The sequence below is a fragment of the Bacillus rossius genome, chromosome 1 (assembly GCF_032445375.1).
Source record: "Bacillus rossius redtenbacheri isolate Brsri chromosome 1, Brsri_v3, whole genome shotgun sequence".
In the NCBI taxonomy this organism is placed as follows: Eukaryota; Metazoa; Arthropoda; class Insecta; order Phasmatodea; family Bacillidae; genus Bacillus; species Bacillus rossius.
Window position 1 is genome coordinate 245,685,506 of NC_086330.1, and position 19,353 is coordinate 245,704,858.

Here is a 19,353-nt window from a genome sequence, read left to right on the forward strand (position 1 = left end):
ACGCTGCACTCAGGCTGCGGAGAACACCGGGCTCGTGTCCTGGTCCCAGTGCGGACCACAGTCAAAGTACTGGAAAAGAATTCGAAACACCTTGGCTGCAATGAATGTGTGAAATTTTCCAATCAATTCCTTTTTAAAATTGTAACATGCATAGGATAATATCTTCATTAGGTTTTATATATGTTCCAGAAGATGCCAGAATGTTCTAAATCTTCCTGCGTCTGTAGTGTATGCGGAAAGAATTTTTTTGCACATTAAAATGATGATGTTCCTTTTCAAATCCTTCAATCGTCATGAGCTTTTAAAACAAATGTAAGTACATATGGTGCACGGTAAACAAAGTTGCAGCGTAAGAGTGCCTAAATGTTTGCAGGCTATATGTCTCTGGAGCGTCGCTTAATTATTTTACAATATAATTTCAGATTTTTGCTCATAATGCTATTAAATACATTCAAATTATTAGAAGCGGTTTTGTTTGTAACATACTCAATTAATTTTATAATTGATTTTTAAATGGATATTGGAAATTCAAAAGCCAAATTAATCATCCCTGTCATGAATTATAAACGTCATATATTAAGTTTTGTATGAAGTCTATGTCATAAATATAATTATTTGTAATCCATAGATTAAATAAATTAGTGTTGGAAAAAAATAATAATTTAATTAAGTATAGATATCTATTAAAGTAAAAACGTTTCTACAAGAAAGATTACATACAAACAGTTGATTCAAAACTGTATACCTACATTACGATTAGTCACACGTGTTCTGAGTTCATGTTAGGAATTTAAAAAAAATTAAGTTCTAATCAATTTTTTTGTAAGAAATATAAAATATGTAATTAAATTAATGAGAAATCCCCTGTAAGAAAAACCTATGGCGATCTTATGTTAAAATAATTCTCTCAAAAGTAGGTCTGCAAGTTTCCGATACCGTTTCAGTATGTAAGAAGGTATTAGATTATTATTGTTTGCAGAGGTACGGAGATTTGACAACGCTGAAAGTGCAGTGCCATAGTCTATGTCCTTGATTATCCATCTTCTCCGGCGACTGCGTCCGTGCTCGTGACAGGCAGGCATAGCGCAGAGCTTCAAGCCCCTTCTGACCGCCAGCTGCTGTCTTGTCACGTGTTGTCAGGTTGTCCCTGCAGGAACTGATCGTGTGAAATGAGGTTCTCAGAGTAAAGCTTTGTTTAACATATTTTTTTTGTCTAGAAGATGGTTTTGAAATGTACACATTTTCTAGCATAAATTTCTAATTTGTTTATTCTATCATTTGTTTTAGTTGCAAATAAAAATACGTTTTAAGTGTACTTATTAAATTGATATTTGGTACGATCATTAAAAAATTTAAAACAATTTTATCTCTGCAAAAAATAATTTAAAAACGTAATTTAAATTTTTAAAAAGCATTTAATATGCTAAATCGCAATAAGTATTCACGAAAAACATTGTTGTTAATATTACAAATACAGATTTTTTCAGTTTATTACTTTTATTTCTTGCATGGTTTTAGATTTAGATAATCCTTATTAACGATTTATAAACAAAATGGTCAGTTTTTTGGTAAGAAAAACCATGAGAATTCAGATTAATAGACTACATGTGTACACAAAACATTATCACACAAATCGTAAAGTCTTAAACTTTAACTTAAAAAATGTCCATTATTCTAATTTTTTCTGATAGTTTATAAATTAATGTTTTTTTATATTTTCAAACTATGCAGGATGGCATTTCACATGACCAAATTTTACATTAAGACATAGATAGTCACCTTTAACACATTCGATCCCACGAAGAATGTATTAAGATTCCAAAACATCATAATATAAACTATTTCCAATTATTTGAAACATTTTCATTCCTAACAAGCACTGTGTTCCATCATAAAGAACGTCTCAAGTGATTTCTTTCCCCTGACATGATCCTTATAAGATAAAATTATGTAGAAATATTAGTTGTATAGTTCTCTTTTCTATAAAAAAAACTTATGTCCTAAAAACAATATTTCTTTTTAAATAATTAACTATGATTTTAATTGTAACGTCACTCTGAAAGACATTCACTTGTCTGTGCCTTTCAGTATATTAAATGAGATTTTTTAAGTTGCGCCTATATGTGCCTTAAATCTTTCAAGAGAAAAAAACTTTGGATGATGTTCGCTCGCGTCCCTTTATATCCGAGAGGTTTTTAAAAAGTGAAACCACGAGTTTATAACTGCAAATGCAAGCTTATTCACCAACATATGAATGAAAAAATAATTTTAAAACTTTTTTTCTTTACAACCTCAAGAAATTATTAATTGCACTTTTCTCATTAATAATCTAGTCAATTAACTCCTTTTGCGCAGGCCATAATTTGGATAATTTGTCTGAATTAATTTTTCATTGTTATGTTATCATCCACCAATACCTAGGTCTATTAACATTAGACATATGTCCAAGCATCTGCTACTATGATATACATTTTTCTTACAAGGACAAACGTAGCAGATAGTAAACCACTAAGCTACAAATATATATTTAACTATGTTAAAAAACATTAGCACTTAGCTCACATACAATTTGTTTTGGGATGTAAGAATCAGTTCGCAAACCCTAAACATTTTCCGGGAATGGTTTACTGCGCGTCTAGGTGAATTAAATGTAATATATTCGCAATATGAGCATTATGTGACAGTAGGCTTCAAGAAGTTCCAGATTATTTTAAAATCATTTCCACCTATTATTTGACTCCCACCAGTTTACAAAACAAGCCTGGGCGATTCAAGGGTTTGGAAAGGGGGAGAAATTTCCCCCATAATAGCTGAACCTTGATAAAAAAAAAATTAATATCAACACATACATTTATCAAGGGATGTATTAGAAAAATGTTTCGTATACATAATGATACATTTACCAGTGCCTTTTTAAAGGAATTTATTATTATGAAGTTGGCAACACTTTTTGGTAACTTTGCTGTATATTCCGGAGTATATCTTTCAATGGGAAGTTTGTGCTTTCTTCTGGTCATTTATCATCATGAAGTTGGCAACACTGCTTAGTAACTGTGGTGTCCGTGATAGTTTCGCGCGCTGTAAGATTAAACAAGCAGCAGGACTGTGGTAGTGAGTGTTGTTTCGGTAAACCATGTTTTGGTGAGCTTTTTGATGCAAGTATTGCTGCAGCAGTGTTTTTAATATGAAATAACCTGTCATAACATTATTTATAATACATATGCTCCTGCATAGACTCCTTTATTTTCGATAGCGCGGAGGCAGAGCGCACGCTTGTGATAATTAAGGGGTAAATTTAACGTAGTTCAAACATCGTCACTGGAAAATTTTCACCTTTTTTATTAATTACTGGATAATACAAACTTTTCTTTAAGCAAATATTTATTAATGCATTTTTTTGTGTTTGTCTACCTTATTTCTATAATATTATTAAATTCATTGCTTAGTCCTGTGGCTTGATTATTTCAAACATTTTACAGGAGTCACAAAAAAATGTTATACAGCCACGTATCATGGTTTGGTTTTTTAATTAAATTGTATTGGGAAGGAAGAAAGTCTCCAAGCATTTCAGACATACTTTTAGTATTATAGTTTTTCTAGATCACCTATATTTTGTTACTATTCGGTTTCGAAGCAATTAATGTGAATAATTTTTTTTCTTCGAATAAGTTAAAATTACTCTCAGTTTATTTGCCTAAGACCTTTTTTATGCCCCAAGTATTGCATTATACTTTATCTGAATTGTTTTAAAAACAATGAATTTATCCTTCTAATATTTTTTTATTTTTTTAAGTTGATAATTTTGAATTATGTTCATCAGGTTGGTATTATCAATTAGTTTATTCTATATGGTATATTCTATGCCCAGGTTTCCATAAGCAGAGTTTTGTCAATATTGTTCCATATTTTTTTTGGGAAATAAGTCCCTGATTTCCATATCTGGTAATTCTTTTTGTAATTATCCAAATAGCACCAACCCCCCCCCCCCCCCCCGGATAAAAAGACTCATCACTGGATCCACCCTTGACTTGGAGTACACAAAAGAAAAGCAATATTAACGTAATAAAAGACACTTGGAAGCCAAATGCATTTTGAGAAAAAAATTGGCGGTTTTTTTATAGAAATTGCAAAGAACCGAGACTCCAAAGAAAACAAATTAAATTCTTTTGGTCACGGATTTATACAAACAATGACTACAATTTTTAATAATTTTCCAAGTGACTTTAAAACAAATTAACAACTCGTAAGGCCCCTGTGAGACTCTACATAAGCCATCACACATTGCTTCAACCAACTGAGTGAAAGACGAGAGCGGTATGCCTGCCAAGCTGGAGCCAAGCAGCGACTGCGCGGTGCAAGCACGTGGATGAGCGGGGGATAACCAGTTCGAGAGACAGGTGCTTCCCTCTGTCCGCAAACAGCGGAACCCAGGAGGTGGAGGTGCGGTTCTTTCAGACCCGCCCGAGGCAGTGACGCGCATGAGAGGCGGCGTCAACCCCACCGCCATTGTCGCCGGAGAGGCGTTTTTTAAAGCGCGATTATTCGCGACCACGCGGTGTGCCGACGCCAGCTGGCCGCGCCGCCATTGTGCGCTGCTGGAAGGGTTCCGGGGCTGTGTTTCTGCTCGCGTGTCCGCGGTTCAACGGTTCTCAAACAAACCCCACCCCTCGTGTGTGTTTTTTAGAGTACGCCTTGGAGCGTTTCGAAACACATTCTCGTCGCCGTGAAATGTAGCGGCGGAGAGGAATGAGTTTCGCGTTAAGCAAGTGCATTGTGCGTGGACGCAGCCATTGTGGGCGAGGTGTCGCCTCTCTGCAGCGCGCCGGCGCGTGAAAGAGCTGCACAGCGAATTACAAACACAGTTTAACTCATCTATCAGTCTCACTTGTTAACGCTCAGAACACATTTTCTCGATTACTTTCAAACGGCATAGGTTTATTAATGTCCTATGTCCCGATGTTAATTTATAATGTACGTTCACAAACTGTAAGGGACTTTTGAGTTGTGAAAACCAAACGCATAATCAGATGTTTAACTAAGAGGGGGCCAGTTCTAAATGTTATTCTTAAAATATCACTGAGTAAACATCGAGTTTACTTTCGTAGCAATTTACATGTACTCCAGTTAACATGCGCTTTATTCTGATTAATTTACGGCATTGTAACTAAAAATTAATTAGTTTATTTCAGAAACATGTGTACTGGACTGCCATGATTGCTACAGTTACAGTTATTTAACGAAGGTCGTAAATTACAAAAATAATCAATTCATATGATTAAATTTATAAACAAAAATAGACACAAGTGGTTCGGGGATCACTAATGTCATGGAAGTACGTTAACCGTAGTCCTATGTACAAAGCAGTTTGCAGTAAAAACACTTATTTTCCCTTTTACATTTGACTCAAATACCTACAGCCAAAATAATGTTTTGAATATGTGGAAAATCGTGACAGTTGGTGAAATATTCATATAATGGGCCTTAACCACAGTTTTTTTAAAGTAAAGTAATGCATGGTTTAGTAACATTGTCTGTCATTTAAATTCAGGGAACCACAGATTATTGTTACGAACACAAGCAGGGCCGCGGCGCACGCCAGGTTCGGAGCTGGCTGGTGGCTCCGCGCGGCCACTGATGTCACTTGGCCGCCACTGACGTGAGACATGCCAAGCATGCCTGGCGGATTACAAGGGTCTTTGCTACCTCCCTCCTCCCCTCCGCCCTCGGCGCGGCCCCCAATCTCAGCGCCGTTACCTGGCATCTGGCAGCAATTGGGAATCCCTCGCGAGCTGTTGATGCTTTTATCGATGCTTCGTGCGTCGGGTCGGCCCAGGATGACGCGGCCCGGGATGACGTGGCCTATCACATCAACCTTTCTCGACGCTTCAGGCACCGGGTCGGCACGGGATGACGCGACTGGCATCAGCATGCTCGTGACTTCTGGAAGGGCGCGAGGCTCTATATAAGCCCGGACGCCGACCTCCGTGACAGTTCCTGGGCGCGGAGTTCCTCGGCGAGACAGCTTTTGGGACGAGAGAGTTTCTCGGCTATAGTTGGGTTGCGAGAGTGCTACGGGTGCGGCGAGAGTCCCGAGCAAAGTTCCGAGCGAAGCGTCGAGCGGGACCTCGGCGAAGGGAAGTGCGACGGCGGCGGCGGAGTGCGGCGACGGAGTCCCGCGACGGAGGTCCACGAGGGGTGCTGCAGCGAGAGTTGCACCAGTGCGACCCAGCGAGGTGTGCGGTGTGTAAAAAAACTGAGTGACTGGGGAATAAACATTTTTAAGTGTAATTGATTATTAGGCATTTTTAGAAGATTATTTGTTAGTGATGTAAGTATTGATTTTCAATAAAACTGTGCAATAAAATCTTTAGTTGGGCTATCCATTTACGAACCCAGTAGTTTTTTTTTCCCAAGATGATTGTTGTTTTAATAATCGTAACATTATAATAGCCTAGAGTTTAGGCCTATATGCAATATATAGTTATTAAAAAAAATATATAATTAACTAAATATTTTTCATTCAAGCTTACTTCCTAAAATTTTAAATTATAAATTTCTGAAGTCGTATCGTGATATAACAGAGAAAATTAGTTCAGAACAATACCTTCAAAATAAAATAAAATAATCTCTTATTGTCTGTTCTCCTAAAAAGTGGAAGAATGCCACATATATATTACTTTAGCTAAATCTTACATTCATTAATAAGTACTTTTAAATTATATTTTTTTAACACAATGAAAGTTAAATTTTAGTAAGCAACGGAAATGAAATGAAGTGCGTGCGCACCACGGACGGAAGTTAACATGATGAAGTCCAATGAGCATGCAGGTTTCTGCTATACTTACAAGCAGATTGCGTGTGGTGGCGTTAACCTGTATGTAATCTCTTCCGTGAACATCGGAGGAAGAACCAAGCTTATGAGTGGGCCAAAAAAATCTTCGTGATGGCAAAACTATCCCAGAATACATTTTATTAATTAAGTAGTCACAAATTAAGTAACAGCATCTTTAAAAATACAAATAATTTTGAAATTATAACATTTAAAATCCAAAATGACCACAATTTTTTTTACCGCGTCTCTTTACCTCAGTGATTAAATGCGTGGTTTTGAAATACAAGGTTGTAGGTTGTAATCCGGCGTGGGACAATATTTTTTAACAATTCTATACAAATAATCATTGTAGTTTTAAAACTTAAATTAAAATATAATTATATTTTTTCGATTTATTTATTTAACTGGTTTTTAAAGTAACGTTTAAATACATGGTTTAGTCCTTTGTTTTAGTTATTTTGCACACATTAATTTCAAAATAAGACAAAAAATACAGTTCACATCTTATTTAGAAAACTACTCCCATTCCTGTTAAACTAGTAGCATAAATTTCTGATAAAAAACATTCAATTTTTTTTATTCGAATAAATATAACAAACTCTTTATTATGGAAAAAAAACGCAGTCAATATCAGGTACTTCAGCTATATGAATACAATATATTTCGCTCGTTGACAACTTATTCCTAAACCCTAACATGGGGTCTGTAGCTGTATATTTAGTGGGAAAATACATGTTTAGTTGGTTTTACCAGTTTATTAAAAATTAATAATATTGATTCATTTACATCTTTTAATCTTTTATTTTAATTTATTAACACTTTTATGTTTGGCAGTAATGTCCACACTTCCAGCTGCCTAAACTATGCTAAATGTGATTATTGTGTAGGTGCCCCATAAGCATAGGAAAAATAAAAAAATAAAGAAACCCTATTGGTTTACAAAATTTTTACTTTTAACCGATGATATTGCATTTTTGAAACATTCGTGAAAAAAATTGGAAATTTTTCTTATATTCAAGAATTTATCTGTAATTAAGGTATTTCCAACATGGATATAATACCTCACGAGACCGAAATTTTATATCTCACCATACACGATACGTCATTTCAATCTATTTTCATACGTGTTACCGTTCAACTAAAACGGACCTCCGAAGAAAGGATTGCAGTGACTTTAAAAATGGCGTTTCAAGTCTAAGTCTCTTTCACTATTTCTCAAACACTATAATGGTTTTCGATACATTGTTATGCTTTCATACAGTCCCTTGGTTATTAATCCTCATAAAGAAATTTTGAAAATCTCAACGTTAGTGATTTCAACAATGAGTAGAGTTAAATGGAAAATAGTATCTATTAATGTACTTGGTAGCGTTTATTTTCATTTCTATAGAGGTTATTAAAATTTAGAAATGTTTCGAGCCTTTCAAGAAGAATCACTGTAATTATGTTTCTGAGATTGGTTTTTCTGCAGTTAATCGTTTAAACAGGTTAACATAATTTTTAATGTAACTTACATAAAAACTTACAATAAAACTATTCATCTTAAATCGAATGTGCGGACCCTCTTACTACTCTGTGAGGTAGGTATAGAAATAGGCCCCACGTTTGTGTGACAGATTTCTATGTACGGACCCTTTTGTACTTATTGTGTCGGTGCATATATATATAAGTAGTAGGAAATAGCCGATTCTGGGACAGGCGCAGGATCCAGGATCCGGCGGCCATCTTGGATGACGTCATCTAATCCGTATGCTAATCCATGCTAATCCGTTTGCTAATCTATGCTAATCTATGCCAATCCATGCCAATCTATGCTAATCCATGCCAATCTATGCCAATCTATGCTAATCCGTATGCCAATATATGCCAATTCGTGTGCCAATCTATGCTAATTCGTATGCCAATCTATGCTAATCTGTATGCCAATCTATGCTAATCTGTATGCCAATCTATGCTAATCCATATGTCAATCTATGCTAATCCATATGTTAATCCATGCTAATCCATCCGCCATTTTGTATTTCTAGAAATTTCCACCAACTTCGAATCCTGACGTCAGCGTTGCACTTTTCGTCACGGCCGCCATCTTGGATTGGAATTTTTTTTTTCGAACTTCAACTTTTCGAAATTCTATGTAATCATCAGCCGCCATCTTGTTTCGTCTGCTGGTGGCCGCCATCTTGTTTTCGTCAGCTGGAGGCAGCCATCTTGTGATGTCATATAGTTCTGCTGGTCGCCACCAGATAGCAGCAGGGATTATTTTATTTTTTTCTTTAACTAAAATATTTTCAGTTCCGAGGCTGGGATTCAATCCATGGGACGTGAAAACGTCCAGTATGTCGTGGTTACGAGGCGGACGCCTTGACCACTAGACCACGAGACCAGTTAGGATATAGTGGAATAAATAATCTATATATGCTACGTACTGACGGCAAGTTTATGATAAATGGGGGGGAGGGTGTTTTTGCCTTCCTTAATGCATACCTAAGGCGCCACATTTGAAATTAAAATTATTATACAGCCGCCATCTTTAATTCCAACACAGACTACCAGATGGTGCTAAATTCAAAAATTAGTTGCCAGAGGCGCCGCCATCTTGGTTCTCTAGTTGGCTGGTAGATGTCGCTAGTATCGCGCGCCAAATTCAAAAATTAGTTGTCAGAGGTGCCGCCATCTTGGTTCTCAAGTTGGCTGGTAGATGTCGCTAGTATTGCGCGCCAAATTCAAAAATTAGTTGTCAGAGGCGCCGCCATCTTGGTTCTCAAGTTGGCTGGTAGATGTCGCTAGTAACGCGTGCCAAATTCAGAAATTAGTTGTCAGAGGCGCCACCATCTTGGTTCTCAAGTTGGCTGGTAGATGGCGCCACCGTCGCCATATTTTAGTTCATATAATCAATACCAGATGATGCCACCGTCACCATCTTTAGTTCCTAGTGTTGCTACCAGAGTGTGCCACCATCGCCATATTTTAGTTCTTATAATCGATACCAGATGACGCCACCGTCGCCATCTTTAGTTCCTAGTGTTGCTACCAGAGTGTGCCACCGTCGCCATATTTAATTCTTAAAGTTACTGCCGAAGCGCGCCACTGTCGCCATCTTTAAATCTTAAATTTACTGCTGGATGGCGCCAAGTGTTATGTAGTCAGTCGAAACAGGTCGGGAACGAGTCGAGACAACTCTAGACAGTCGAGACCAGTCGGGGGACAAGACGAGACAAGTCAGTAGCCTGTATTCACCAAGTTCCCCGTTGCCGCCATCTTTAATTCATAAAGTCGCTACCAGATGGCGCCACTGCCGGCCGTCTTTAATTCAAGGCATTATTGCCGGATGGTGCCAAGTTTGAATTTAAAAAACCTACAAGTGTTATGCAATGTGTAACCAGTCGAGACAAGTCGGTAGCCTGTATTCACCTGGTTCTCTGTTGCCGTCACTGCCATCCGGGTATCTGACGAGTCCTAATTAATATACTCGTACACATCCTACCTCTATGACCTCTACAAACAAACTGACCGTACATACTCCAAAATGACATATATATTACACCCACATGCAAACATTTGATAACCATCAAGAATGCCAACATACAAAAATAAATTAACCATCGCTGAAACAAATTTCCCAACATTAATTACAATAAAAAAAGTCCGGTAAGATTCTGTATTTTGTCTATAATTTAATAAATGATGATAGAGTATTAATAAAATATTGGTGTTGTGTAGAGTCTCTCTCTTCTTCTCGTAGTGGTGGAAGACATCTCGAAGGTAGTGTTAGAATTTATGTATTAAAGCAATCACTCTAGCTGAGGAGGTTAATAACTAATAGTAACAACTTTTTAAAAATACTCTGAATATAAAACTTTTTTTAATAAGAGGGACCATTGAATGGTTTTTTGAAATTAAAGCAAACAACGTAAATGTTAAACACAAATTTATTCAAATCTTATTACAAAAAGCAAGGGATAAGAAAAATCACTGATTTAAAAGAATTAAATAATGAGTAATAAAAGTACATAATATTCACACACTGCACATCATAGTGACAAAGTCAACATAACTTATTTACATAAACCAGAGACCCAATACCTAAATATTAAGCATAACTACAAGTTACATAGAGTATAATATACTCTGAAATACATATTAAAGAGAAAATTGATATAAATAATATCATACTTTGCTCAATAGTTCCAGAAGTAATGAATGTACAGCTACACGAGCAATCTCAACAGTTCTTTCATCACTAGTGGTTTCTGTGGAACATACTTGAGTGGTGTCTTCACTGATCGGACCTAGATGACTGAGATCTCGGGTTCGACTCTTGCGAGATGTAGGAAGGCGAAGCTGACGCCGGCGTTTAGGCTGGACTGCTACTGATGTAGTAGGTGCTGGCGATGTGGGACTCATCTGGGTACAGCTAGATGATGTCTGGACTGACGAAGTCTGTCCACATGCAGATGCTGGCGGTGACTGAATAGCTGGTTGGTTGAATGCATGTGCGAAAACCTCTCCAGGAGTTGCAGGGAGAACTGTATCATCTCTCATCATATTCACACTACAATGTCCATAGCCCAGACAGTTGATAACTTCTAGAGGCGTATCTTGAGATCCTGGGTTTAAAACCTGTTTCACGTGAAACACAGCGTCACAACTCTCCGAAAAATGTTTTAAAACACCGTCGATCCACTCACTATAATCAACAGTGCCTAGCCCAGGTGTTACACTGGAGTATATCCAATTCGGTTGAAAGTTAGACATCTTGGTTAACTACTTCTGCTGTAGGTCCTTACACCACCACAGTTTCAGCTCGACTGCCATCGCACGAGTCGAGGGTCGTATCTAAAATATATGTATCACTTGTATAAACATTCCAACATGGTGATCAACCATCCAAGCCCTAAGCATGCTCGCATTGTGTCTTGAGATCGAACCTGAACATGTATTATTGCACGTGTACAATTTATTTAATTCTTTCAATGTTGGACACTCATATTCTGCTTGTACATCTAATATTAGCACATGTTGCTTACAATAGTTAGTTAGCCACCGTTTCTGCTCTATTCCTACAACCAATACAGGTCCGCTCAAATGACTTGCCAATATGTTGGGTATTGAAGCATAAGGAAAGAGTCCGTGTTCCCACTGTAAACCATGAAAATTTCTAGTGAGCCAGACATTTGTTTTTTGATGCTTCCTGGTGAGATATCGCCATTCAAATGGAGGTTGAAAGTTACATGTTATTACATTTCCTTCTTCATCTGCAATGCTAAGTTCCTTGATAATAAATCCATACTGACTAGAGAAGCCTTGGAGGTTTACACATTTCGTCATGGAGGTCGAGACGAGACTAAGCCGGTAATGTACTGCCAGGTCTTAGATAATGGACGAAACAATCTACCTTGTTGCAGGATGTCTCGATTATGTCCGGAGCCTCCTCGTCACAATCACTGGTCCAGTGATGACCGAATTTGCAGACCTCTAGTTGAAGTAACCATCCTCGGTGACGTAGTGCACACGGCGGAATCCTGGCGTTACTTCCGCGTACTTTGCAGTTGGATCGAACAGCATTTGCTTGAATTTGTAGCAGCAGCTCTATACCCACACGACTATGTGTTGACTGCTGTGTCTAGGGTGTTGACCTCAATTTATACCGCTAGGACCCCCCTCCAGTCCAGTCACGTGTACCGTTGCTTCCGTTGTTGTCCCCCCGCCTTGCTGGCGGCCTCCAACATTCGAACGAGGTGATAAACCATCCAAGCCCTAAGCATGCTCGCATTGTGTCTTCAGATCGGACCTGGACATCCAAGTTACATAGAGTATAATATACTCTGAAATACATAATAAAGAAAAAATTGATATAAATAACATTATACTTTGCTTAATAGTTCCAGAAGTAATGAACGCACTGCTTGACCAGTGACAGGTGTAACTAAATATTAAATATATTTTATATTTTATTTTCCATTACTTTTCGTGGAATTTATTAATCATTTACTCTACGAAAAACAACTCAAGACAATATACCTGACCATCGAATTAAATACAGTACCGCTATGCCTTACATGAAAGTCTAATTATTCGATAATCTAAATAACCTACAAATCGTTCATGTACAAAGCCACACATACAGGCTAATTGTCTATGGACTATGAGACCGAGTCATGACAATATCAGACGTATAGGCTAGAAATTTCAGAACCGCAGGACCTTCTTCGTCTTTAGATAATTACAGTCATTTAGACAATCATGAAATTTTAATACACACTAAAGGACCAAGCGACCTTGAAAAATATTTTAGTAACACCAAGAGGTTTTTAACTAGTAAATATTCAGTCACTACATATTTTACTACCCGTAATCAACAAAAAGGAAGCACCATCAACGAAAAGGCAGCACAATCAAAAAAGGCAGCACATTTGTAAACACCATCAACAAAAAGGAAGCACATTTTGGAAGCACCATCAACATAAAGGCAGCACATTTTGGAAGCACAATCAATAAAGGCAACACATTTGGAAGCACCATCAACAAAAAGGAAGCACATTTTGGAAGCACCATCAAAAAGGCAGCACATTTTGGAAGCACAATCAAAAACGGCAGCACATTTTGGAAGCACAATAAAAAAAGGCAGCACATTTGGAAGCACCATCAACAAAAGAAGGAATCATATTTTGGAAGCACCATCAAAAAGGCAGCACATTTTGGAAGCACAATCAAAAAAGGCAGCACATTTGGAAGCACCATCAACAAAAGAAGGAAGCACATTTTGGAAGTACCATCAAAAAGGTAGCACATTTGGTAACACAAGTTACGAGAACTAAGTCTTAGAAATAAAAACATTAAATTTTTACTTTTAATATTTAATTTATTTCTTAAGATTATACAAATAGAAGTAAAATAAACCATTATTGTATGTAGCCAGCTTTCCTCAGTTCTTCGAGTATAAAGGATATTTCTTTTATGCACGAATAGTTTCCTGCACAAAGCGAGCCATGTAGAAGTCTTAGCCGGTCAACCAATAAGTTTGGATCTTTCCACGATGTGTAATCAATCTCTTCTACCACCATCTCACTTGCTTGTTTATTATAAATACTTTTAATATCACAATCGTCCCAGTGATCATAATAAGCGTTATCAGATTTATTTATTATACCACGTCGTTTCCATCGTTTCGGTCTCAGGACACCGTTACATTCTTCGATCTTGTCAGCTTTAGGTGCTTCATCACAGTCTATGCTTTTGTCAACAGCCTCAGAGTCATTGTTACAATCACTGTAGAAGACATCCTCTTCACCCAGATTACCATATGAATTCGATTTCGATGATGTTGAAGTGCCATTATCGTCTTCATGCTTCCTTTTTAGGAGTCCATAATTTTTACAAAGTAAGAAAGATCTACTTGAATTCGGCTGGAATGTATTCTCACTTTTCACGTTAAGGATTCTTCCATTGTCTTCATTCTTCCATAAATCATCATCGTCCTTCAATTTAAGTTCTTCGTCGAGATCGGAAGAGCCACGAACATAATCTCTCTTATGACAAGGAAAAATATTGTCGTAATGCAGATCACTATTCCTTAGTCTAGTAGATCCATCGTTGTACTCTGGCTTGTACGCAGGCTTAACGTTACAAGTTCTGTCATGTCTTTTTAAGCTCTCTCTCCACGTAAACGACTTGTTACATCGAACGCAATATCATATTGCGTAGTGGATTTTTAACACAGTCATTCTTCTGGTGTTGTCTTCCATTCTTTCTCAAGATAAATTCTTTGCTGCAAAACTTACACCTGTGTCCTTTCGATACAGCGACAGACATCGAATCCGGATTCATATTAGTTACTGTGACTAATGTTAGATACAAACAGACAGTTTTCCAATTGGAACCATTACTTAAATATAATTTTTAAATATATCTTAAGCGATAGTTAAGTTATCTCATGCAAAGGTACTTGTTGTAAGTAGTTCTGCTTTTCAACAACAGATGACACCACGTATTGCTTGCAGGTAAATATTATTTCTTTCTTTCATGCGGGATGCAGGATTCTCACTAACGATCGCAATAGAGGGATGGCATCGCTAGACTCCAAGGAGAAGGTAGTTTGTTCTTCCAGTTAGTGTTTCTTAGAGTATATAATTATTATTTGACTGAATAATGATTTTTTTTTTAAATTCCACCTAATAAAAATAAAATAGAAGCACTCAGAGAAAACCATCAGGGATGATGTCGTTTATAAACATCATAAATTACCAATTTTTTTTTTAAAAAGTCCAAATTTAATCCTACTTAAACAACATGAGCGTTCTAGCACAAGCCCGCTTGTGAACTCTTTGCTTAAGCAACATGAGAGTTCTAGCACAAGCCCGCTTGTGAACTCTTTTCTTAAGCAACATGAGAGTTCTAGCACAAGCCCGCTTGTAAACTCTTTGCTTAAGCAACATGAGAGTTCTAGCACAAGCCCGCTTGTGAACTCTTTGCTTAAGCAACATGAGAGTTCTAGCAAAAGCGGGCTTGTGAACTCTTTGCTTAAGCAACACGAGAGTTCTAGCACAAGCGGGCTTGTTAACTCTTTGCTTAAGCAACATGAGAGTTCTAGCACAAGCGGGCTTGTGAACTCTTTGCTTAAGCAACACGAGAGTTCTAGCACAAGCAGGCTTGTGAACTCTTTGCTTAAGTAGGATTAAATTTGGACTTTTTTAAAAAAAATTGGTAATCTATGATATTTATAAACGACATCATCCCTGATGGGTTTCTCTGAGTGCTTCTATTTTATTTTTATTAGGTGGAATTTAAAAAAAAAAAACATTATTCAGTCAAATAATAATATATACCCTGAGAAACACTAACTGGAAGAACAAACTACCTTCTCCTTGGAGTCTAGCGATGCTATCCCCCTATTGCGATCGTTAGTGAGAATCCTGCATCCCGCATGAAAGAAAGAAATAATATTTACCTGCAAGCAATACGTGGTGTCATCTGTTGTTGAAAAGCAGAACTACTTACAACAAGTACCTTTGCATGAGATAACTTAACTATCGCTTAAGATATATTTAAAAATTATATTTAAGTAATGGTTCCAATTGGAAAACTGTCTGTTTGTATCTAACATTAGTCACAGTAACTAATATGAATCCGGATTCGGTGTCTGTCGCTGTATCGAAAGGACACAGGTGTAAGTTTTGCAGCAAAGAATTTATCTTGAGAAAGAATGGAAGACAACACCAGAAGAATGACTGTGTTAAAAATCCACTACGCAATATGATATTGCGTTCGATGTAACAAGTCGTTTACGCGGAGAGAGAGCTTAAAAAGACATGACAGAACTTGTAACGTTAAGCCTGCGTACAAGCCAGAGTACAACGATGGATCTACTAGACTAAGGAATAGTGATCTGCATTACGACAATATTTTTCCTTGTCATAAGAAAGATTATGTTCGTGGCTCTTCCGATCTCGACGAAGAACTTAAATTGAAGGACGATGATGATTTATGGAAGAATGAAGACAATGGAAGAATCCTTAACGTGAAAAGTGAGAATACATTCCAGCCGAATTCAAGTAGATCTTTCTTACTTTGTAAAAATTATGGACTCCTAAAAAGGAAGCATGAAGACGATAATGGCACTTCAACATCATCGAAATCGAATTCATATGGTAATCTGGGTGAAGAGGATGTCTTCTACAGTGATTGTAACAATGACTCTGAGGCTGTTGACAAAAGCATAGACTGTGATGAAGCACCTAAAGCTGACAAGATCGAAGAATGTAACGGTGTCCTGAGACCGAAACGATGGAAACGACGTGTTATAATAAATAAATCTGATAACGCTTATTATGATCATTGGGACGATTGTGATATTAAAAGTATTTATAATAAACAAGCAAGTGAGATGGTGGTAGAAGAGATTGATTACACATCGTGGAAAGATCCAAACTTATTGGTTGACCGGCTAAGACTTCTACATGGCTCGCTTTGTGCAGGAAACTATTCGTGCATAAAAGAAATATCCTTTATACTCGAAGAACTGAGGAAAGCTGGCTACATACAATAATGGTTTATTTTACTTCTATTTGTATAATCTTAAGAAATAAATTAAATATTAAAAGTAAAATTTTAATGTTTTTATTTCTAACTAAGACTTAGTTCTCGTAACTTGTGTTACCAAATGTGCTACCTTTTTGATGGTGCTTCCAAAATGTGCTTCCTTCTTTTGTTGATGGTGCTTCCAAATGTGCTGCCTTTTTTTATTGTGCTTCCAAAATGTGCTGCCTTTTTGATGGTGCTTCCAAAATGTGCTTCCTTCTTTTGTTGATGGTGCTTCCAAATGTGCTGCCTTTTTTGATTGTGCTTCCAAAATGTGCTGCCTTTTTGATGGTGCTTCCAAAATATGATTCCTTCTTTTGTTGATGGTGCTTCCAAATGTGCTGCCTTTTTTGATTGTGCTTCCAAAATGTGATGCTGTTTTTGATTGTGCTTCCAAAATGTGCTGCCTTTTTGATGGTGCTTCCAAAATGTGCTACCTTTTTGTTGATGGTGCTTCCAAATGTGTTGCCTTTATTGATTGTGCTTCCAAAATGTGCTGCCTTTATGTTGATGGTGCTTCCAAAATGTGCTTCCTTTTTGTTGATGGTGTTTACAAATGTGCTGCCTTTTTTGATTGTGCTGCCTTTTCGTTGATGGTGCTTCCTTTTTGTTGATTGCGCGTAGTAAAATATGTAGTGACTGAATATTTACTAGTTAAAAACCTCTTGGTGTTACTAAAATATTTTTCAAGGTCGCTTGGTCCTTTAGTGTGTATTAAAATTTCATGATGGTCTAAATGACTGTAATTATCTAAAGACGAAGAAGGTCCTGCGGTTCTGAAATTTCTAGCCTATACGTCTGATATCGTCATGACTCGGTCTCATGGTCCATAGACAATTGGCCTGTATGTGTGGCTTTGTACATGAACGATTTGTAGGTTATTCAGATTATCGAATAATTAGACTTTCATGTAAGGCATAGCGGTACTGTATTTAATTCGATGGTCAGGTATATTGTCTTGAGTTGTTTTTCGTAAAGTAAATGATTAATAAATTCCACGAAAAGTAATGGAAAATAAAATATAAAATATATTTAATATTTAGTTACACCTGTCACTGGTCAAGCAGTGCGTTCATTACTTCTGGAACTATTAAGCAAAGTATAATGTTATTTATATCAATTTTTTCTTTATTATGTATTTCAGAGTATATTATACTCTATGTAACTTGGATGTCCAGGTCCGATCTGAAGACACAATGCGAGCATGCTTAGGGCTTGGATGGTTTATCACCTCGTTCGAATGTTGGAGGCCGCCAGCAAGGCGGGGGGACAACTACGGAAGCAACGGTACACGTGACTGGACTGGAGGGGTGTCCTTACGGTATAAATTGAGGTCAACACCCTAGACACAGCAGTCAACACATAGTCGTGTGGGTATAGAACTGCTGCTACAAATTCAAGCAAATGCTGTTCGATCCAACTGCAAAGTACGCGTAAGTAACGCCAGGATTCCGCCGTGTGCACTACGTCACAGAGGATGGTTACTTCAACTAGAGGTCTGCAAATTCGGTTATCACTGGACCAGTGATTGTGACGAGGAGGCTCCGGACATAATCGAGACATCCTGCAACAAGGTAGATTGTTTCGTCCATTATCTAAGACCTGGCAGTACATTACCGGCTTAGTCTCGTCTCGACCTCCATGACGAAATGTGTAAACATCCAAGGCTTCTCTAGTCAGTATGGATTTATTATCAAAGAACTTAGCATTGCAGATGAAGAAGGAAATGTAATAACATGTAACTTTCAACATCCATTTGAATGGCGAAATCTCACCAGGAAGCATCAAAAAACAAATGTCTGGCTCACTAGAAATTTTCATGGTTTACAGTGGGAACACAGACTCTTTCCTTATGCTTCAATACCCAACATATTGGCAAGTCATCTGAGCGGACCTGTATTGGTTGTAGGAATAGAGCAGAAACGGTGGCTAACTAACTATTGTAAGCAACATGTGCTAATATTAGATGTACAAGCAGAATATGAGTGTCCAACATTGAAAGAATTAAATAAATTGTACACGTGCAATAATACATGTTCAGGTTCGATCTCAAGACACAATGCGAGCATGCTTAGGGCTTGGATGGTTGATCACCATGTTGGAATGTTGTATACAAGTGATACATATATATTTTAGATACGACCCTCGACTCGTGCGATGGCAGTCGAGCTGAAACTGTGGTGGTGTAAGGACCTACAGCAGAAGTAGTAAACCAAGATGTCTAACTTTCAACCGAACAGGATATACTCCAGTGTAACACCTGGGCTAGGCACTGTTGATTATAGTGAGTGGATCGACGGTGTTTTAAAACATTTTTCGGAGAGTTGTGACGCTGTGTTTCACGTGAAACAGGTTTTAAACCCAGGACCTCAAGATACGCCTCTAGAAGTTATCAACTGTCTGGGCTATGGACATTGTAGTGTGAATATGATGAGAGATGATAC